The 23317-nt window shown below is 41.0% G+C and overlaps 1 protein-coding gene across 2 annotated transcripts in view; it reads right to left on the reverse strand.

Moving 5' to 3' along the window:
• ARHGAP35 (Rho GTPase activating protein 35) overlaps positions 1–23317 on the reverse strand; it is a 138870-nt gene that overhangs the window by 91967 nt on the left and 23586 nt on the right. The window contains exon 2 of one of the 2 annotated variants that reach the window (XM_041746452.1): positions 16221–16335. The exons of the other annotated variant lie outside the window; for it this stretch is intronic. The gene's annotated coding sequence lies outside the window, so the exon portion shown is untranslated. The remainder of the gene's footprint in view (positions 1–16220; positions 16336–23317) is intronic. 2 annotated transcript variants of the gene reach the window in all.

The following is a 23317-nucleotide window of genomic DNA, read 5'->3' on the forward strand; positions in this document are numbered from 1 at the left end:
TTGTGATTATTTCCAAATAAAAACCTTTTTTAAAAAAGTGTGAATATGGAGTGGTTTCCCCAACAAGAACATAAGCTCTATGTGGGTAAGGGCCACCCCTTCTTTACTTCTGTAACCTCAGTCTATGACACACAGCGCTTGATACACTACTGAAGGAATTAGTAAGTGAATGACTATGAAAGCATATAAAAGAGTCCCCAAACCCAGCCTTCTGATTCAGGAAAGCCCTTCTGGAGGAAGTTCCATCTCAGGGGAAACCTGAAGCAGGGTTCCTTCCCCTGTTCCTCAAGTGTGTGTGGGGAGGAGGTGGGTGAGATGTGTTAGCAAGTATGCAGAGATCGAATTAAGCCACTTTCAAGGAGCTTGGATTCTTTCCCAAAGGCTATGGGGAACCACAGAATGTGGCTGAAAAGTGGCACCTTACAGGACATAAAGTTTAAAGAGCTGAAGTAATGAAATGTTATGATAATGTCTTACAATATCTTTAGCAACTTCCTGGTTGACATAAGTGAAATATGTAGGCTTTGGCTACCTAAGTATTTCTGGCTACTAGTGTTTATACTGCACTGCTATCTACTCACACTTGCAAATAAGACCATGCAATTGGTCAACCTGTAGCTAAATGAAGTCTCCTAAGATAACTCAGAATTCAAAATAAAGAGAACAATTTTTTCTTGAATCTCAGTCATGCCTGGTAGGAAACCAGCATTTCCACAACCTTAATGTTTTGTGAGCCTATCTCCTAAGAAACGACACAGGAAGTCAGACCACCACAAATTATTCTAAGAAGAAGGGAAGACTAATGGGAGAGGAAAGTTGTCCCCTCTGATGATAACCTCAAAAGGTCACCCAAACATCCATATCTTCTTTGATAACCCAAAAAGCAAAACCCTCTATGGAAACAAAATGTGGCTACATGTGGTATGTAAAAATTGTTTGACCATTTTCAAAAGAGAAATCTCAACGATTATAAGCAATCAACTCCAGATAACCTACTGGCATGCTCCTAAAGAAGCCAAGTTCCAGACTTCAGCAGGAAACAAGCAAGCACCCGTGGGAAAGAGGGAAAAAAAACAAACCTTCCCCAACTTCCACTTCCCTAGGTGATTGTTTACTTAGGAAAAATTATAAAATGCTAACTAACATACAGCCTCTGAAATACCAAATAGCAAAGATTTGTACAAAATCAAAATGCTTTTGCACATTACTTATAGTACACACATACAATTTTGTTTCCACATCTGAGGAGACTCAGGTTTAACAAGAGTCTCAGGTAGGAATGATGATGGAAATTTAAGTCAAGGGTGCTTCCATAACAGAGCCCATCTCTATCAATTCCCCAATCCAGGGTCTGGCAGGACTCAAAGCCACCTACTTGACCAATCTTGAAATGCAACTTGCATTCAAGGACCTGACATAGGTCCCAGGTCCAGTGACTGCTGCATGCAGCTAGGAAATTGTTCCACCTCTTCTCTGTAAAGTGGGTTGAATAATCGATTCTTCACAAAAATCTCAGGAAAACAAAACACCAACCTGCTCTTCAACCTCAAGAAATAAAGACAGCAGCTCAACTTTGAAATAAGCTAAAATGTATTCTCCATTCAACAGTTTCCCCAGTTTTTTAAAGTACTTTAAAAAATTTCAGGTTGGGATCCCTGGGTGGCGCAGCGGTTTGGCGCCTGCCTTTGGCCCAGGGCGCGATCCTGGAGACCCGGGATCGAATCCCACGTCGGGCTCCCGGTGCATGGAGCCTGCTTCTCCCTCTGCCTGTGTCTCTGCCTCTCTCTCTATCTCTCTGTGACTATCATAAATAAATAAAAATTAAAAAAAAAAAATTCAGGTTGATTTTGTTTATTTATTTATGAGAAAGAGAGGGAGAGAGGGAGAGAGCATGTGCAAGCACAAGCAGGGAGGAGGGGAGAGGAAGAACCAGACTCCCTGCTGAGCAGAGAGCCTGATGCAGGGCTCAATCCCAGGATCACAGGCAGACGCTTCCCCACCAGGCGTCCCCCATCCCCAGTTTTTTAAACACATAGTATTCAAGTCAAAGTCTCAGCAATCTGAAGGATGCTGAAGAGAAGAAAACAATACTCTCAACTCTCAAGAACACAGCAACTGATATTTTAAACCCAGAATCCTAACTAACTAAACTAAAAAAAGCTACAAAAAAATGAGAATTAGCTGGCATGGGAATGGTTAATTTGGGGACACCTGGTAACTTTCCACTTGTTAGAAACCTAATCAGTTCCCTGGTATAAGTACACTCTTCTTACATGCCTGTCTTTGATGTCTGGATAATGCAGTTTTGCTAGTTCCTCAATTGGACTGAATTACATGGTAAACAAAGACTGTTATAAATCTAAAAACGCTGCAAACACTTGGTTTAAAGGAAATAACCCTAAGTGCTTGGTCACAAACACGTTCAACTTTTCTAAGAGGTGGGTAAAAAAAAATTAGCTGAGTCACTAAATTTAATGATCTCAAGACCACAAAGAAAGAGAAAGTAGAAGGCAAGTCACGTCCAAGACTTTGCAATATCTTTGGTTTAAATCTGACAGGAACCAGTGTTCTTAGTGGGCAACCAAGCAACTCAAACAGCAAAATCTGAATGCCCATTCGGATAATTTGCCAATATTAATCCTTTTAAAACTGAAAAGTTACAATGGAGGGGGAAAAAGAATTCTTTAAACAGTAACTACTTTTATCTTTGAGCTTTACCGAGCTAGTTGTATTAGAAAAACTGAACCTCAATATTTAGTAGTTTTACATCACAAGTGAATTCCTTCAGAAAGGAAATACTTGAGGAACATCTTCGGTTCTTTTCTACAAATATATGCTGTACTTACTACAACATAATGCCAACAACTGAGAGCTTTTTCAGAACCTGTCACCAAGCTTCCGGAGTTGTTTATTTGACTTGCTTAACCACCATACCAGCTCCCCAAAGAGTGCCTCAACTGGAAGGTAGGAGGGTATTTTCTTTTTAACACCTCTACAAAACCCAGGGCAAGAAGTGGCAACATTCCCATGATAGTAGACATTTTGCAGGACACAGAAATGTCGTTGAGACCCAGCACTATTATGACTGCTTAAGTTCATACTGTCACCAGCTCTGTCAGTTAAGTCTCACCCTCCCATCACTCTCCTAGGAGGAAATGTTTCTGAGCTCTGTGATCTGGAATGTCCCTGAAAGATAGGGATCCACCACTGTGACCCATAACTGAAGTTACTGTCTCTACCTCTGACAACAGTCAACAAATTCTGAAAATGCATTTGGTTTCAAACAACCATGTAGAGAATACCACCAAACTAGCACCACTATGATATATAATAATAAAGTAAGGAAATAATTTCATACGGAGCTGCTAGCAAAAAGGAAGTAAAGTACTTGTGACCAGTATTTTTCTTAATCCCAACAGAGGAAGCGAATGGAAATATGCACTGTAACTAACAAAGCAAAGAGCATTTTCTAAACCTCCTTAATACTTCATACTTCTGAACACCTTAAATTTCTGAATGAGTTTTGAAAGCTATGAATTACCATCAGCAGCTGGTTAAGATGTTTGCATTAAGTAAATACATGATAAGACTCCTATCTACAGGAGAAAGGAAGAGCAAAAGGGAGGGATCTAACTGGGAAACACTTTTCCTGTAAGAGAAGACTCCAAAAGGAGAATTTTTCTAGAGGAATAGATTTTTCCAAACAAATGAGGAAGGATGGAATATAAAAGCTCCAGTTAGAAGAAAATACAAACCTTTTTTTAAAGATTTATTTATTTATTCATGAGAGACACACAGAGTCAGAGACTCAGGCAGAGGGAGAAGCAGGCTCTCCACAGAGAGTCCGATGTGAGACTCGATCTCAGGATCTGGGATCATGCCCTGAGCCAAAGAAGGCACTCAACCACTGAGCCACCCAGGCGTCCCAAGAAAACACAAATCTATGGTCTACTGAACTACTGAACTTGAACAAGACAGTCTTTCAAAACCACAATGAGCTATCACTTCATACCTGTCAGAATGACTAACTAAAATCAAAAACACAAGACACAATACGTGTTAGTGAGGATGTGGAAAAAAAGGCACCCTCTCACACTGCTGGTTGGAATGCAAACTGGTGTAGCCATTGTGGAAAACAGTACAGAGGTTCCTCAAAAAATTAAACATAGAACTACCCTGCAATCTAGGAATCACACTACTGGATATTTACCCGAAAAATACAAAAGCATCAATTCAAGGGATATATGCACCCCTATGTTTATCACATATTATCTACAATAGCAAAATAATGGAACCTGAGGTGCCTGGGTGGCTCACTTGGGTAAGCATCTACCGCTGGCTCAGGACATGACCCCAGGGTCCTGGATTCGAGCCCCACATCGTCATCATCATCATCGTCATCGTCATCAGGTTCTCTCCTCAGCAAGAAGCCTGCTTCTCCCTCTCCCCGCCCCCCGCTCGTGCTCTCTCCATCTCTCTCTCAAATAAATAAATAAAATATTTTAAGAAAAATAATGGAACAGTCCAAGTGTCCATCAATAGTTGAATGGATAAAGATGTGGTATATATACATAATGGAATAATATTCAGCCACAATAATGAAATCTTGCCATTTGCAACAACATGGATAGAGCTAGAGAGTAAATGCTAGCAAAATATGTCAGAGTTAAGATAAATACCATTATGATCTCACTCATATGTGGAATTTAAGAAACAAAAGAGCAAAGGAAAAAGAAGAGAGAGACAAACCAAGAAACAGACTTTTAACTAGAGAAGGAATAATTGTTACCAGAGAGGAAGTGGGTGGGGGATAAGGGAAATAAGGGTTAGGGTTTAAAGACTACACACTTATAGGGACACCCAGATGGCTCTTTTTCCACTAGGGTCATGATTTCAGGGTCATGAGATCGAACCGTGTGTCAGGCTCTGCATTCAGCATGGAATCTGCTTGAGATTCTTTCTCCCTCTCCTTCTGCTCCTCACACTCATGATCCCTTTCCCCCTCTCAAATAAATAAATAAATCTTAAAAAAAAAAGAAAAGTACACACTTAGCATGATGAAATAAAACAAAATGATTTTTAAAATCTAAGGTAGTCTTTAGAAACCCAAATGTTTCCATTTTTATATTAATAAATGTTAGAGTGAATTTTCAGAAGGTTTTTATTTTTCCTTTAAAAGCTTTAGACAGGGACACCTGGGTGGCTCAGTGGTTGAGTGTCTGCCTTTGACTCAGGGCGTGATCCCGGAGTCTGGGGATCGAGTCCCGCATCAGGCTCCCTGCATGCAGCGTGCCTGTCCCACTGCCTGTGTCTCTGCCTTTCTCTCTCTCTCTCTCTCTGTGTGTCTCTCATGAATAAATAAATAAAAATCTAAAAAAAAACAAAAAACTTTACACAGGGCAGCCTGGGTAGCTCAGCGGTTTAGCGCTGCCTTCAGCCCAGGGCGTGATCCTGGAGTCCCAGGATGAAGTCCCATGTTGGGCTCCCTGCATGGAGCCTGCTTCTCCCTCTGCCTGTGTGTGTCTCTTGCCTTTCTCTCTCTGTGTGTCTCTCATGAATAAATAAGATCTATAAACAAACAAACAAACAAATAAATAAATAAAAGCTTTAGACAGGCATGCCTGGGTGGCTCAGTGGTTGAGCATCTGCCTTCGGCTCAAGGTGTGATCCTGGAGTCCTGGGATTGAGTCGGCATCAGGCCACAGGGAGCCTGCCTAGGTCTCTGCCTCTCTCCTTGCGTCTTTTACGAGTAAATAAAATCTTAAAAAAAAAAAAAAAAAAAAAAAAGACTTTTAACAAGACTGCCTGAGTGGCTCAGCTGGTTAAGCATCTGACTCTTGAGCTCAGCATCATGAGTTGGGCTGCATTGGGCTCCATATCAGGCATAGAGTCTACTTTAAAAATAAAGAAAAGCTTTAGACAAACCAGGGAAGAAAAGCTGGAAGTGAAGTCCAAGGTCCTTATTCAACCAATTCATTTATCTGTGAAACCCAGATAAACTTACAGAACCATAAAAGTCAGTGATGCGCACAAAAGATATGTCAGGGTTATTTAGCTACACATAGGAAATGTAACTTTATGAATGTGACTGACACAGAGGGAGTCTTTGTTTCCTCTGTGATTTCTGTTGGAAAGTGAAGCAATGCCCTTAATTCTGCTCATCTTTTTAGCACATGAGGAAGCGCCTTATGAAATGACTACATCAACCCAACAAGCACAACACAACCTTTGATACAAAATACAAGAGAAGGGACACCTGGATGGCTCAGCGGTTGAACGTCTGCCTTCAGCACAGGGCGTGATCCCAGAATCTGGGATCGAGTCCCACATCGGGCTCCCTGTGAGGAGCCTGCTTCTCTCTCTGCCTGTCTGTGTGTGTGTGTGTGTGTGTGTGTGTGTGTGTGTGTCTCATGAATAAATGAATACAATATTAAAAAAAAAAATACAAGAGAAAAGTAGCCACTTCACAGCCCCAGTGACAAGAGCAGCTAAATTCTCTCCTCCCTTCATAGTATTTCAGAGGGGTTAACCATTTTATTACTCTAGTCTCTAATCTTTAGACCTGAGAACTAAACTATGCATATCAATCAAATCACTTATTTATAGAGCTGACACAATACAAAGAAACAAAGAAGAAATGGATCACTGTCCTTCCTGATGAGAATCTTATAATTTACCTCAGATAGTATTTTTACTTAGAAAAAAGAAAAATGAAGCCACAAGACAATCGAGGGCATAGATCATTTCCTGGGTTCCAAAGAAAGGAAGAGGAGATCATTTAGATCTAGGGTGGCTAAGGGAAGGCATCAAAGCAGAAGCGAAATATGAATTGTTACATGGAAGACCAGCAGGGCTTGGAGATGACCCAGGCGTTGTAAAGACAAGAATAATGGTGACCAAATGGAAAAGCACCAAACACATTCTGGGACAGACTAACTAGAATAATTTTCATGCATGGGAGGTGAAAAATGAGAAGGGTGGCCAGGGCTCAGACTATGAACAGACTGTATTTTCACTTGTGAGGATCTAGTATGACAACAATCTTTGACCTCATCAATGTTATTTACTGTGGGTAATACCACTACTTTAATTCCTCATCCAGCAAACTAACAGGCTAAGGAGCTGATCATCTAACAAAAGAAAACTCCATTTGAATATAGCAAATTCTATTTCTATTCAGTCCAATAAAAATTCAAACAATAAAATGGGGCAGGGGGCAGAAAATCATAGATTTATGAAGGAACCAAAGAACAAATATTTACCTAGAATAGCACTGAAGGTTGCTCCCACTAGTACAGGCTACACACACCTACTTCTGTTTAATGTAGGAGGAGGATTTCCTCATAGCCATGGAATGAAATCTCGCTACATCCCCAGGGCTCTGGGTACAGGAAATCTCTGAAATGGGTCATCTGGACCTTTGGAAAGACTGATTTAAGTGTTTAACCATCTGGTCTTAAAACATGTAATCTCATGCAACAGATGGGCTATTCTTGGACACTGGGTATGTACAGGCATTCAGTTCTCACTATACGCTGTGCAAACCCAATAGCACTCTTCAGAGAGCCCGATGAAAAAAATCAAACGCCATTCTAAAGGACTGATATTTTAGACCCAAAAGTAACTTTTAGAAGAGCAGCTATGAAAGATTCTTTGCCACTGCATTTATAATTTTTGCAAACTTCTCTTCCTGTTTCTCTTGATTCATTTTCTCCCCAAGCCCAGGTAAAGATATCTCTGAATTCCACAGTAAAACAAAACAGAACTATGCTGTTACTTTACCATCTAGCTGGCCCACACTGAATAAAGCAAGCAGCCCACTTTTCATCCTGACACAGTTCTCATGCTTTGAGGTGTGCAGAACTCTACAAGCAGGTCCCAAAGAAATAAAATTTCTAAGCCAAGTTATTCACAGGATGAAATCAGATTCCCCTGGTGAATGAAGGGGGCTGCTTTCAGCAAAAGAACTTCCTTAAACTTTATCCTCAGCAGGTTTCTACCAGGTAGCTCTGGAGTTCTAATCAAGCTATCTGATCAAAGCAACTATAAATAAACAAAGACAAAACCCAAGGCTGAGAAATCTTTCTCACTGATGCAGCACGATTTCTCTGGGTTACCTACACTAAGAAAAACAACAACAACGAAACAGGATTTCTGATAAGCTGTAAAAATAATCCAAGCCAAAGGAAATGCAAAACCAAGGCCAATGCACTCCAATAAGCCTCGGGATCACAGCCTATTTACCATTAATGTGGTAAGTGGAGATTCTTAGCAAACCAAGAAATAAAAACACAGCCAAGTCTTACCTTTGAATTTCCTGGTATCAAATCAATTTTATACTGTTTTTATAATGGTAAAAAAACAAACAAAAAAAACCTGTAAAATTATTTCAGCAGTTGCCTCTGAGCACTTACGGTCTATTCAAGTGTTCTGCATTTTTTATAAACTTCTCAGCAAAAAAAAAAAAAAAAATTAAAACCATGTTTCCATAAAAATTTCTCTGAATATGCAAGAATGAGGCACTGTCCAGCCAAATGTGCCTTGAAAACAAAGGGCAGTGCTGAAGAAACAGGCATTTCTGTCAATTGGGGAAAATAGGTCAGCTTATTTTCAAGTCCACAGTAAGCCTTACTCTTCTATTCCCTTGGTAGCATTCTAAGATGACATGAGGATTTCAGCCCATTATTTCTAATTATTCCTCACTACTCATTTGCATTATTCTATAAATTGCCAGTCCTAAAACTGGCTACTGGAAGTAACAAAAGTCACACTACATGCATAAACTTTTTAAAGAAGAATGGTTTTATTTTACTTAATGCATCTGTATTGAAGATAAAGACAGTGTTCACAAAGAAACAAAACCAACTTCTAAATCCAGCAAATTTTAGTAATGAACAATTTGGATCCACAGATTAAAGAATTTAGGACTCACACTAGCAAGACCAATACTCCTATTCAACTTTTCCACTTTCTGGTCTCTACATTTACTTACACACTTGCCTTATTTCAAATGAAGCCAGAAACAGAGGTCTAAGAGAGATGAAAAAAATTAACACAATTTGCAAATTAACACATGCAAAAGAGCCTGGAATCAGTACAAATTTAATTTGTGCCCTAAGGTCTATTTTTTTTTATGTCTATTATTCATATTCAAAAACCTGCTAAACTGAGGTGTTTATCCCTGTCTTTTTCTAGAAGAGATGAATATTTGATTTAATATGTGTAAAACAGGGATCCCTGGGTGGCGCAGCGGTTGGGCGCCTGCCTTTGGCCCAGGGCGCGATCCTGGAGACCCGGGATCGAATCCCACGTCAGGCTCCCGGTGCATGGAGCCTGCTTCTCCCTCTGCCTGTGTCTCTGCCTCTCTCTCTCTCTCTCTCTCTGTGTGACTATCATAAATAAATAAATAAATAAATAAATAAATAAATAAATAAATAAATAAATAAATAAAAATTAAAAAAAATGTGTAAAACAAACTGGATTTGCTGAATGGAAAGATGTTACATGTAGGCACTTAATAACAAAAAGTTATTAAGGAAAATAGTACTTCCTATTCAAATATTTATCACCTCAATATTTGAAAAGCATATTTCAGGGCCTACTTAGAGGAGATATGGCAGAAAAAGAATACAAGTGGAGCTTCTATTTCTTGACTTGGGTTGCTTACATGGGTAGTCACTTCATAATTGTTCATACTGTGCATGCATTATACACTTTTCTCTACAGTTTTTTTAAAAGTACACAAATCAGAGAAATGAAGAAGCACAAGTTCACGGAGCTAGCAAGTTGATCTGCAATTTGAACATGGCCTTCTCTCAACCACTATGAGCAACCTCTGCAATACACTATTCCCCTTCTACACTAGGCCTCTCCCTGGGATCATGTCAAACAGGTGACTCTAATCCTCACTGTAGCAGGTCAGATGAAATGTTGAGAAACAGAGCCCTGGCGGGCCCCAGATGTAACCAGCAGTGCTGTAGAGGCAGTTCTGCAGTGCTACAGAGAAGGCTGAACAGGTGACACATCAGACCTTTCAGCCTTAAAACAGAGGAATTAAATTTGATCTGTTTGTGGCAGTTTTTGCACAATTTTGAAATAGAAATACCTGGTACTCTATATGTCTTATATATTGTTTTGTTTTTTGTTTGTTTGTTTTTTATTTTTATTTATTTATGATAGGAACACAGTGAGAGAGAGAGGCAGAGACACAGGCAGAGGGAGAAGCAGGCTCCATGCACCGGGAGCCTGACGTGGGATTCAATCCCGGATCTCCAGGATCATGCCCTGGGCCAAAGGCAGGCGCCAAACCGCTGCGCCACCCAGGGATCCCTATCTTGTATATTGTTGATGCCATCTTAGACACAAAATATAAAGGTAGATGATTAAGTATACTGAAAGCACCAAATAAGATAAACAAAACTACAAAATAAAATTCCATCAATTTTTAAGTATTACAAAAGAGTCACCTGGGCAGCCCAGGTGGCTCACAGCAGTTTAGCACCACCTTCGGCCCAGGGCGAGATCCTGGAGACCCAGGATCCAGTCCCACATCAGGCTCCCTGCATAGAGCTTGCTTCTTCCTCTGCCTGTGTCTCTGCCTCTGTGTGTGTGTGTGTGTGTGTCTCTCATGAATAAATAAATTAAAAAAAAAAAAAAAAGAGTCACCTTCCACCAAGGGGAAGTTTGCACCCCATTGATTCTTGGTGCCTCTGGAATAGACTGGATTTTAAGGGCCTACTTGAGGATTTTGCTATATTTTTTTTCATAAGATCCTCTCTAGCCACCTTAGATTATGTAGACAAATACAAAATAGATAAACATAAATATGTTAATAATAACAATGCTGAAAAAGTATCTGCCTACCAAAACAACTGGCTGTAGTGAATACATAACCTCAGTTTTGGGATCCCTGGGTGGCGCAGCGGTTTGGCGCCTGCCTTTGGCCCAGGGCGCGATCCTGGAGACCCGGGATCGAATCCCACATCGGGCTCCCGGTGCATGGAGCCTGCTTCTCCCTCTGCCTGTGTCTCTGCCTCTCTCTCTCTCTCTCTCTCTCTGTGTGACTATCATAAATAAATAAAGATTAAAAAAAAAAAAAAACATAACCTCAGTTTTAACACATGTGTATCTTCTCCAATCATGAAATCAAAGCACAGTGCAGAGTTTGTACCAAGTACTACTGAAGGGTGAAGGGGCGAAGGGGCCCACAAAGGGGCCCACGTTTGGCTGGCTGGCTTTATTTTCTTTTGCTTGTTTATGGAAGGTGTTCAGCTGACATAAACAGAAGTTGGCCAAAATACTGCCTGTCCTGTTAATTTCCTGTATAAATCACTTAAATAAAACAGGTTAACCTCAATGATGACAGTTGAAATGTTCCATCTTATGTGTTTCTTTTAAGTTTTATCATATGGTAGTACTGAGCATTTTCTCTTATAAAAAGAAAAATGATGGGCAGCCCTGGTGGCTCAGCGGTTTAGCGCCGCTTTCAGCCCAGAGTGTGATTCTGGAGACCCGGGATCGAGTCCCACGTCAGGCCCTGTACGGAGCCTGCTTCTCCCTCTGTCTGTGTGTCTGCCTCTCTCTGTCTCTCTGTGTGTCTCTCATGAATAAATTAATAAAATCAATCAATCAATCAACAGAAAAAGAAAAATGCCATGGGCTACAGTCTTCTTCCAACACTTTTTCTCACCAGGTCCAATAATATGCTTATAACACTAGTGCCGGGGCAGCCCGGGTGGCTCAGCGGTTTAGCGCCGCCTTCAGCCCAGGGCGTGATCCTGGAGACCCGGGATCGAGTCCCATGTCGGGGTCCCTGCATGGAGCCAGTTTCTCCCTCTACCTGTGTCTCTGCCTCTCCCTCTCTCTGTGTCTCTCATGAATAAAAAACAAAAACAAAAACAAAAACACTAGTGCCAGTTAATTTGGTAATGATTATATTTATATATTTGTTTGCATTCCAACTTTGTTCAATAGTGAGTGTATAAACTGCATACATTAAATAAACGTAAATACTATTATAAAAATACTATAAAAAAATAACGATCAGGCATCTAGTGGTCTGATTCCCAAGATTTTTGCCAAGAGACAACAGTCAAAAAGAGCTTCCTAAAAAAAAAAAAAAAAAAAAGAGCTTCCTGATCTGTCCCCCAAACCTGTTCTTTGCTTTTTCTCATTCAGGAAACTCATCCAGGTTAGTGACTAATAAGATCAAGAAAAAAGAAACAACTGGGATGCTTGGCTGGCTCAGCAGGTGAGCGTCTGTCTTTGGCCCAGGGCGTGATCCCAGGATCTGGGATCGAGTCCCACACCGGGCTCCTTACAGGGAGCCTGCTTCTCCCTCGGCCTGTGTCTCTGCCTCTTCTTTCTGTGTGTGTGTGTGTGTGTCTCTCACGAATAAATAATCTTTAAAAAAAAATAAACAAACAACTTAGTGAGAGATGGAGCCTGGTCCACAGCCCAGGTCTCCCAACACTGTCCCACCCCTTCCCCGACCAGGTCCCGTCTTCCCATGGTATCATGCTGTCCTGGCTAGAGGACCTAAGAACGGAAGGCATAAGGCATATACGATGGGAGAGGCTGGGAGCCAATCTGTTGAGGGTATTTTCACACTAAAGAGAGTCTGGACTTTATCCTGAGGGCGTCCCAGGATTCTGGGCAAGAATAGCACAGTCAGGTCTGGGTTGAAAAGGGGGTATTCTGAGAGCAATCCGTATACTCTTCACCCTTCCTCCATACTTCTGATATTTCTGTCTGTCGTTTTACTCTCATCCCAGTGGGTAAATGCTTCCCGTGTAAAGGCCACTTCAAACCTGGTCATAATAAGCACTGTGAAAAACAACTGCTCACGATAGAAACGCTGACACAGTGGTGGTGTAAGATGCTCCTTTGAAAAGCCTTGTCAGGCCCAGTCTTTGTAATTTAGTGGTGGCTCACAGGAAGTGCCTGAGAGCCAGATTCTTTCTGACTGTGCTCAAGGCCATAATTTCCTTCCCATACTTAAACCGATGACCCTGTGTCTCACTGTCAAGGGAGTCTGCCAAAGGGAAAGGGCAGATAAATAAGCAGCAAAAGCTAAAGAAAACTGGCCAATTTGAAAAAAATTCCTAAGATTCTTTTTGAGGATTAACAATAAAAGGACTTCTAGACAACTAATTGATCTGTTTCTCCAAATGAAAGCCCCCTCAAGGGCAGAGCTGGGGAAAGCTGGCAGCCATCCCTTTCAGGTGACAGATGCGGAAGCTGAGGAAGAGAAAGGAAGTAAGTCACAGAAGCTGCTGTCAGACCTATGCACTAAGCAAGGCCTCCCCTGCTACCCCCAAACCCCCCACCCCAGAGTGGTTTTTACATACCACTCTCAGCCGTAAGATGGTAAGATTAATCAAGATTCTAAAATCAAGGGATGCAAAAAAATAAAAAATAAAATAAAATAAAATAAAATAAAATAAAATAAAATAATAAAATAAAATAAAATAAAATAAAATAAAATAAAATAAAATAAAATAAAATAAAATAAAATAAAATAAAATAAAATAAAATAAATCAAGGGATGCTTGGGTGGCTCAGTGGTTGAATGTCTGCCTTCGGCTCAGGGCATGATCCTGGCGTCTGTGGATTCAGTACCTGCAAGGTGTACTCCTTGCAGGGAGCCTGGTTCTCTCCCTCTGCCTCTCTGTGTTTCTCTCATGAATAAGTAAAATCTTAAAAAAAAAAATTCTAAAGTCAAAATGGGAAGGGGACAAAAAGGAGTAACATTCAGACAGTACCATGTATTACAGCTACAGGTTCCACCCCTTGCCATACGTATATTTTCAACAGCTTCTGCTTCATGTTCTATATAGTACCTATCTACCACCCATTACTTCAAGATAAACTTCAAACTATAAAAGTAACATGTCCTGTTGGGGAGTCCAAAAATAACTAAGAAAACACTCGTGATCATCTAAGGAATTTAATAAATGGCATTTTCTTTTTTTTTTTTTTTTTAAATGGCATTTTCTATAAAATGCTAGCTTCATGATTTTCCCTTAGATAACAGACCAGAATAGTAACTAGTTCCACCTTATCAACTACCATTCCTTGAAAGTCCTTTAGCCAGTAATTTTCATGAAGATCAATGAGTCACTACTTTAGCCCTTATCACTACTTTAGCCCTCACACTTAAGAAGGGAAACAGGCCCAGGCTACTCTTCCATGACAGTTTTCCTACTGGAGGAAATCACCTTGACCTCATGTATTTGGCCACTGTTCAGAAAACCATGTCTCTGAGTTCAAATTCCCCCAAATACATTCATATTAGGAAACAGCATACCTTTCTCAGTTACATATGCACAGAATGCCTGTCCTATTTCATCTCAACATAAACCCAATAAATGTCTTCCTTGGTGACCTCTCTTCCACTCCCCAGGTAAACACATGGTCCTGGGAACATATTGCAGGTACATTCTTTTGAAAAGTCTTAAAAGCAAAGTACAACAAATAACTGCTGCTGCTTTCTAAATCACATTAGAAAGAGTGGAATAGAGAAATACCCCAGCATTATAAAACCTTATCAGTAGACTGATTTTGACTACCCGCAGCACTGACTATATTAAAATATTCAAAGAAAATTTTTATCACATGGCTGATATGACTACTACAGTCTGCAGGAGGAAGAGAAGAATTGATTTGGTGATGAACAAACATGATTCAACTCAGCTCCTTCACTTGTGCGGACATCTTCTCAACTCCTCAGACCACTGACCTGCTCCTGACTCTGTTATTTTGGTTTTTTTTTGTTTTTGTTTTAATTTTTATTTATTTATGATAGTCACACACAGACAGAGAGAGAGGCAGAGACACAGGCAGAGGGAGAAGCAGGCTCCATGCACCAGGAGCCCGATGTGGGATTCGATCCCGGGTCTCCAGGATTGTGCTCTGGGCCAAAGGCAGGCGCCAAACCGCTGCGCCACCCAGGGATCCCTCTATCTGTTATTTTGACTTTCTGCTCAGCCCACTGTGTAAGAGAGCTATAAAGGGATTTATTTTGCCCCTTTTCTATACCAGCACAATCCCTCTGGCAATCAAATACTCTCAAAGAGTACAGGTGTCAACTGGTAAACATAAAGAATTTATTTGCACCATAGTGCCCTATCCAAACCACCAACGCTTCTTTTTCGTCTTCTCCATTGGGGATGTCCCGGGTTACACTCAGATGAAGAGATGATACACACTTTCCTGAGCCCTTTTGCCCAGTGAAGAATCATACACAATAAGGTGGGGAGTTCTTTTGCTGCTGCTGGGTTTTTTTTCCTGTTAACGTGCTAGTCCTTGAATTTACATATTCCTCCATTGTCTCATTTAATGTATCAGAGTGGGCCATTTCAAAGACAGCAGTTAAAATTTATGTATTATGGCTTATCAAGTGTTACAATTACGTGAGTTCAAAACTTAGGCTACCCACTCCATTTTCCATACGGACTATGTAACAGAAAGCCCAATTCAACCAGTTAAATCATGAGAGGTAAAAACCTAGTTAGGATCAAAAGGCAACTGAGCTTGAAAGCTGTATGTCCACATTCCACACAGTTAAGGCTGCCATGAGCAGATGGCATGGATGGAACTGGAATGTGTTCGATATAGCCTTCTCACACCCGTTCTCCATTCCTCCTCCAAAACCCATATTCCTATAGGTGCAAACCTCACTCTATAATCTAATACAGTAAGGCCAGTGTTGTCTGGAGTCAGTAAGTTTTATATGTGCTTGCTTCTAATTAAAGACCATTCGATTTCAAGAACTTTATAAAAAGGCCATAAACCTGTATCATTCTACAAGAATGCCAAGAATGGTAAGTAACCAACTAATATTCTTCCAAAGTGGCCTTTATTAAGGGCTGCCTCTACAACTTTGCCAACTAACATGTCAAGAGGCAGTAACATTCCGATCACAAGCTACTCCCATTTTAAAAAGCAAAGGCAAGTGAAAAGGCCTTCTTCAAGTAACCAAAGCAACTCAAATTCCTACAGTGGAAAGTACTGGTACAAACAGTCTGAAAAGTGGCAAAATCAAAGTTTAAAAGGCCACTTACAGTGCCAGCAAATGATTCAGGAGAATTCTGAAAAAGGTAATATTAACATTTTAGTGGTAGAACACTTGGAGAAAAGCCAAGAGGCCTGGACTTTCTCCCTAACTAGGTCATTAAATCTTGCAGGGAGGTGGCGGGGAGGCACACACAGATACATACTAGTTAAATGGCATCTCACAGCCAAGTTATCTTGACAGCTTTCATCCGTCAGCCGGATCACTGGACAATGATGTTCTTCAAGGAGACAGGTAGGTCTCTTAGAGCTAATGATAACCTAAGTGCAAACAATTATAATCAGACTGATAACAATCAATCCCCACCCTTGGAACAAACACTCAAATGAGAGAGAGAGAATACATCTGCTGCCAGGGTAGCTAGATCACCTGGGTCCCCTCAGCCTCAAGCGCTCCTTCCCACATCTATGCTTGTTTTCTACAATCCTTATTCTGTAGAAGAGCAAATTATTTTTTTTTAAAGATTTTATTTATTTGGGACGCCTTGGTGGCTCAGTGGTTTGGTGCCTGCCTTCAGCCCAGGGCGTGATCCTGGGGACCCAGGATCGAGTCCCACATTGGACTCCCTAAGTGGAGCCTGCTTCTCCCTCTGCCTGTGTCTCTCATGAATAAATAAATAAAATCTTAAAAAAATAATAATAATAATAAAGCTTAAGTAAGAACTGCTAACTCTAACTCCGGAGGCTATCAACTACTAAAACCATACCTATGGCCCTTCATCACATTATCTGCTGCTCTAGCTTTCCACTAACAAAAAAGGTTTCATGAAATGGAAACTTTACAAAAGATATAAACCCCAACAAGAGCACAAAGCAACTTGACTTTTGCAGATTTCAAGGGGGATCCTTGGGTGGCTCAGCGGTTTAGCGCCTGCCTGCCTTTGGCCCAGGGCACGATCCTGGAGACCCGGGATCAAGTCCCACATTGGGCTCCCGGCATGGAGCCTGCTTCTCCCTCCTCCTGTGTCTCTGCCTCTCTCTCTCTCTCTCTCTCTCTTTCTCTCTCTCTCTCTCTCTGTCTCGGTCTATCATAAATAAATAAATAAATAAATCTTTAAAAAAAAAAAAAAAGATTTCCAGAACTGAGCCATCAGCTGTTGTCACTTTCATACTTCATTTACCAACATGCCTAATAGATAAATGCTTGAACATTTTCAGCCAGTTCGTACAACCCAATACAAGCATTTTCCAAGTATTAAGCAGAATAAATTCTTTTCAGAGACTCGTAAATGAAAAGTTCCGGTAAAATGGAATTTATTGAATGCTTCATAGACAACTGACTCTCAAAAAAAAAAAAAAAAAAAAGACAACTCTCAACAAATTGGAATATATGAAAAATAAATCTATCAATTACTATAGACAATGATATTATTTGATACTTAAGCCAGTGATTCACAATGAGGGGCTTGGAGTTCATCACTTATTTGACAACTGAGAGCCTTCCTGGGGCCAGATGAGAAATAAAAGGCCAGTGACACTAGCAGGTATGCGAGTGTGAAGTCCTCTCCCAACAGTTAAGTGGGGGAAGGGGAAGGAAAAGAAGATGCCCTACAACTGGCTTCATACACACACACAAACATGCACACATGTGCACAGACACCTCCAGTTTTCTCACCTCTTTTTTATTCAAGTAATACCAACAAATACTCACAAGCCAGGCACAGCACCGAATAAACAATATGCATGTGCTTTCTTTCTTTCCTTCCTTCCTTTCTTTCAAGATTTTGTTTATTCATGAAAGACACAGAGGCAGAGACAGGCAGAGAGAGAAGCAGGCTCCATGCAGGAAGCCTGATGTGGGACTCTATCCTGGAACTCCAGGATCACACCCTGGGCTGAAGGCAGGCACTAAACCGCTGAGCCACCCAGGGATCCCTGCACATGTGGTTTCATTTCATTTTTCACAATAATCCAATGCAGTAGGTACTATTACACCCCCCATTTTACAAATAAGAAAATAGGCTCAGAGAGGTGAAGTGACTCATTCTAGACCACTCAGCTTCATGTGACACTTGCTGCCTGCTTCTGAAGATGGCACACCTGGCTTGACCCCAACTGCACTGCTACAAAGACAGGATGGACAAAAATAGCTGAGCAGCTTGAACTTTCTGCAGAAAAATTGAAGATACTAGTGCTAGAATCCATTTGCTCTAGGACAGCTCTCCAGGGCAGGGTAAGGGGGCAGGCTCTTCTTTACCTAGGGACAAAACTTGAATAATATACTCCCAACAATGATGTAATTACCTTATGTTGCTCAAAGTACTATTATATACCTTGCCTTATAATGCTTGAAACGCACCTGGGAAGGATAGGTATCCCCTTCATTCTCTAGATAAGAACACTGAGCTCTAGAGATTACATGCCTCACCCAAGGTCAGAAGGATTCAATATGCTGTCTCCTCAATGGGAACAATGATGTCACCCAAGACTCACAAGAGAAACCAGAATGTGGCCATAGTCTGAAACACAAAGACCATTTCCAAAGTGGCACTGAATGGAAAATGGTTGTCTTTAAACTCCAGTATAATCCACAATTGAGAATCAATAGAGCTTTAGTTGTCTGTGCATTAAATTATGAGAAAATACTAACTTGCACCTTTCATTTCTCCAATCATGGAAGGGAAAAGATGTGGTAGTCTTAACCTCATTTTTTCCCTCACCCCTTGCAAAAAATTCATTTCTACTCACAGAGAAAGTACGCCTGAGAAATCACCAAAGGAGTAATTATGTGACTTCACTATTCTTGAAACACTCTTTCAGGACTCCAGAAAACCTCTCTCTTTTTTCCTTTTTTTTAAAGATTCACTTATTTATTCATGAGAGACACAGACTGAGAGAGTGAGGCAGAGACACAGGTAGAGGAAGAAGCAGGCTCCTCGCAGGGAGCCAAATGCAGGACTTTACCTGGGATCTCGAGATCACAATCCGAGCCATGCGCTTCCACTTTTGATTAGGCTAAGTATTTTTATCTCAATCTCAAGAACTCATGAAAAAGAGTAAAATGTGATGCAGCACACAGTGAAAAAAGACCCCTCCCTGACTTCATTCACTAAAAGTGAAAATCACCAGAATACAGTATAAACAGTCAAGTCCATTAAAAGTTTCAAAGAAGGGATGCCTGGGTGGCTCAGCAGTTGAGTGCCTGCCTTTGGCCCAGGGCGTGATCCTGGAGTCCTGGGATCGAGTCCCATGTCGGGCACCCTGCATGGAGCCTGCTTCTCCCTCTGCCTGTGTCTCTGCCTCTCTCTCTCTCTCTCTGTGTCTCTTATGAATAAATAAATAAAGTCTTAAAAAAAAAAAGTTTCAAAGAATAAATTACAGGCAGCCCAGGTGGCTCAGCGGTTTAGCCCGCCTTCAGCCCAGGGCATGATCCCACGGCAGGTTCCCTGCATGGAGCCTGCTTCTCCCTCTGCTTGTGTCTCTGCCTCCCTCTCTCTTTGTCTCTCATAAATAAACAAATAAAATCTTAAAAAAGAAAGAAAGAAAAAGAAAAAACTACAAGAGCTCAAAGAATGAATCAGAAGTGACATTTTATTCATAAATCAAAGCTGCTTTAGAAATTTCACATCACTGTTTCACACTCAAAATCTCTAACCTCAGCGTAAGAAATTCACTTCAGGTCATTTTTTTTTTTTAATTAGCATTCTTTCAGTAGGAGCTTTTTTTCTTTCTTTTTAAGATTTTATTTATTTATTCATGAGAGACACAGAGAGGCAAAGACATAGGCAGAGGGAGAAGCAGGCTTCATGCAGGGAGCCCGATGTGGGACTTGATCCCGGGACTCTGGGATCACGCCCTGAGCCAAAGGCAGATGCTCAACCGCTGAGCCACAGGCATCCCACTTCAGGTCATTTTTGATAAATCTGTTAAATCTAAAAGAAAGCCTGATTTTGTCCATGAGCTTCTGAGTTGTGTGGAAATAATCTTCCTTGAAATCCAGAGGCAATAGATTGCATCCTAATTGCATCATTTGCTCTTTGTTTTGAGGGTGCTGGGGACAAATCTGAAGGGCAAGGGAGTTGTATCTAAAAATACTCAACCTGGGAGGCCTGGCTGGCTCAGTCAGTAGAACATTAAACTCCTGATCATGAGTTCAAGCCCAATGTTGGGCTTACTTTAAAAAATGGAATTAAAACTTCTAAAAAATGTTTAAATATCAAAAAAAAAAAAATACTCAGCCTAAACAAAAGTAGAAGCACACGGAAAACAACCACATCCTGACTTTATATGGTCAAAAAAGCCCAAATCAGTAGAGAAATTTGTTTTTTCCCCAACATGCAGTCTTCACCAATGTGAAATTGTACGTAAAAATTTAAGAGCCGATCAGTCTGAAATCGTTTTAAAAAATGGGAAGAACTTGGGGCACCTGGGTGGCTCATCAGTTAAGCATCTGCCTTTGGGTCCCAGCATCCTGGGATCAATCTCCACATCAGGCTCTCTGCTCAGCAGGGAGTCTGCTTCTCCCTCTACCCCTCCCCCTGCTCGTGCTCTCCCTCTCACATGCTTTCTCTCACTCAAATAAATAAAATCTTTAAAAAAAAAAGGGGGGGGGGGGAAGAACTCAATAGTAAAAGCAGAAACAAACCCAATACAGAAACACTTCAAAAATATTTGTAAATAAACGTGCTCTCCTCAAATACACTCACAGTTGAAGATGGCATTACAAATCTATATCCCTTTAAAAAACAAAACAAGGGCAGCCTGGGTGGTTCAGCGGTTTAGCACCACCTTCGGTCCATGCCATGATCCTGGAGACCTGGGATCGAGTCCCATGTCGGGCTCCCTGCATGGGGCCTGCTTCTCTGCCCCTCTCTCTGTGTATCTCTCATGAATAAATAAAATCTTAAAAAATAATAATAATAAAACAAAAAACAAAACAAAACAAAACAAAACAAATCTATATCCCAATCCTGTTGAATGGGTTCACTTATAATGGAAGGAATCAAGTCCCTGAATCTACCTAAACCCCGGGATCATACTCCTATTGGTGCAAAAAGCTTCACCTCTTCCTACACTAATTTGCTTGCAACATGATCTGCAAACATCACTGGGGATTGGATAATGTAAAAATGCTGGCAGTGACGTTGGCATACATTTTAAACATTTTTAATCTACTTAAATTATAGGTCAAAGGCAGGGTGGGGGCGGTACTCATAATAAATAAGAGAAGAGCACTTTATAATCTTCAAAGTGCTTTCTCATTTAATCCTCACAACAATCCCAAGCAGACACTGGTGCCCACTGCCCAGATCACAGAATTTTCATGCTGGTGAAGGGACTAACATCCCACCCAATATACTGCACTAGAATAGCAGGGGGTCTTGTCCAGTTGTTCACTATTATATCCTCAGGACCCAGAAGAGCACCTGGTACACATGGCAGATGCTTATCAATACTTTTACCACGGGATCCCTGGGTGGCGCAGCGGTTTGGCGCCTGCCTTTGGCCCAGGGCGTGATCCTGGGGACCCGGATCGAATCCCACGTCGGGCTCCCGGTGCATGGAGCCTGCTTCTCCCTCTGCCTGTGTCTCTGCCTCTCTCTCTCTCTCTCTCTCTCTCCTCTCTCTCTGTGACTATCATAAATAAATAAAAATTAAAAAAAAAATACTTTTACCACATGTTCAAAAAGTCCAATCCAGGGGCGTCTACCTGGCTCAGTTGGTGGAGCATGTGACTCTTGATCTCAGGGTTTTGAGTTCAAGCCCCACATTGGGTGATTACTTAAAAATAAAATCTTAAAAAAAAAAAAAAAGGGACGCCTGGGTGGCTCAGCAGTTGAGCGTCTGCCTTTGGCTCGGGGCGTGATCCCAGATCCTGGGATCGAGTACCACATCAGGCTCCCTGCATGGAGCCTGCTTCTCCCTCTGCCTGTGTCTCTGTCTCTCTGTGTCTCTCATGAATAAATAAATAAATTCTTTAAAAAAAAATTTAAAAACAACAACAAAAAAGTCCAATCCACTTTGCAGAGAGATAACCCCAGTCCAGAAGTACTACAGTACAGCCAGGGCCAAAATGCTAGCCACCTGTTCCCCACACTCCTATTTCCTAAGTCAGGGAGGGTTCTTCCCCCTAACCAGGTTGTTACTGAGACTATTTTGGGGTTTCCCAAACTCTCTCTCAGAACTCAGAATTCACACTGGCATCTCATCATTTTTTATGTTTTCAATATATTTAATCTATACCCTTTTCCTCTTGTAAGCAAGCATTTAGTTCCTTCTTATACATCAGTCTTCACTTTTGTTTCACAACCCTTTACTATGTATAATATAACATGCCCTGTATTAGGTATATAGGCAGTGTTTACTCTATTCAAAGGACAGTGCCTATGGAGGATAAAGATGAATGAGGATCAGTGCTCTAAGGGATTTACAAGTTGATGACAATTAAGATAGGCAATATCAGGAAGGAGACCTGGACCTGCAAATTGCAGGAGAAGAGACAATCTCAGCAGAGGGACCAATGTGAGCTGACAAAACCTGAACATGTTGTGTTAGGAGAAAGTAAGTGATGCATCTGACTGGAAGCTGCAGTGCAGGATGAGGAGGCCAAGTGATGATCTGGAATCAACCTGCGTAAAAAGCTGAACTTGAGGACAAGAAACCGCCATGTCATTCCACAGGCAGTTTCTCACTCCTTCCTGACACCTATTTCTTTTCTACTTGTCCCACTTCCTCTTTGCCAAAGGAGGGGGAAAAGCACACAAAAGATTTGGAGTACTCTATATCCTTATTATGTTCTTTTTATTTGGAAAAGTTTTCTCAGCAGTATCTTATTATATTACATGACGGACAATTTCAAGATCAAGGGTACCAGCTATAGCTCTACACCCACTCAATGGGTCAATTAACCAAGCAATCTTTAACAGTTAAGGATCCTTTTGACAATCTGATGAAATTTGGACCCTCTCCCTCAGAAAAATGCACTTACACAAAAAAAAATCAGGAACCCCAGATTAAGAACTTTCTTGCCCTAGCAAAAATTATAGGACAGGCAAAAAAAAAAAAAAAAAAAAGAGAGACAGAGACTCAGTTACTATTTCTACTACCAATAGTACACAACTTTCCCATTCACATAAGTAGAATTCTTTCTTCTGAGTGATTACCCTTAGTGAATAAATAAAATGAGGGAATTTTTCCAAGACTTCTAATCCTTGCCCACTAATAACAATACAGCTTCCATTTACTGGGCCCCACTATGTGACAGGCCCTCTGCAAAGCAGTGGATACGAAGTATATAATGTGA

The sequence above is a fragment of the Vulpes lagopus genome, chromosome 2 (genome assembly GCF_018345385.1).
Source record: "Vulpes lagopus strain Blue_001 chromosome 2, ASM1834538v1, whole genome shotgun sequence".
Classification (NCBI taxonomy): domain Eukaryota; kingdom Metazoa; phylum Chordata; class Mammalia; order Carnivora; family Canidae; genus Vulpes; species Vulpes lagopus.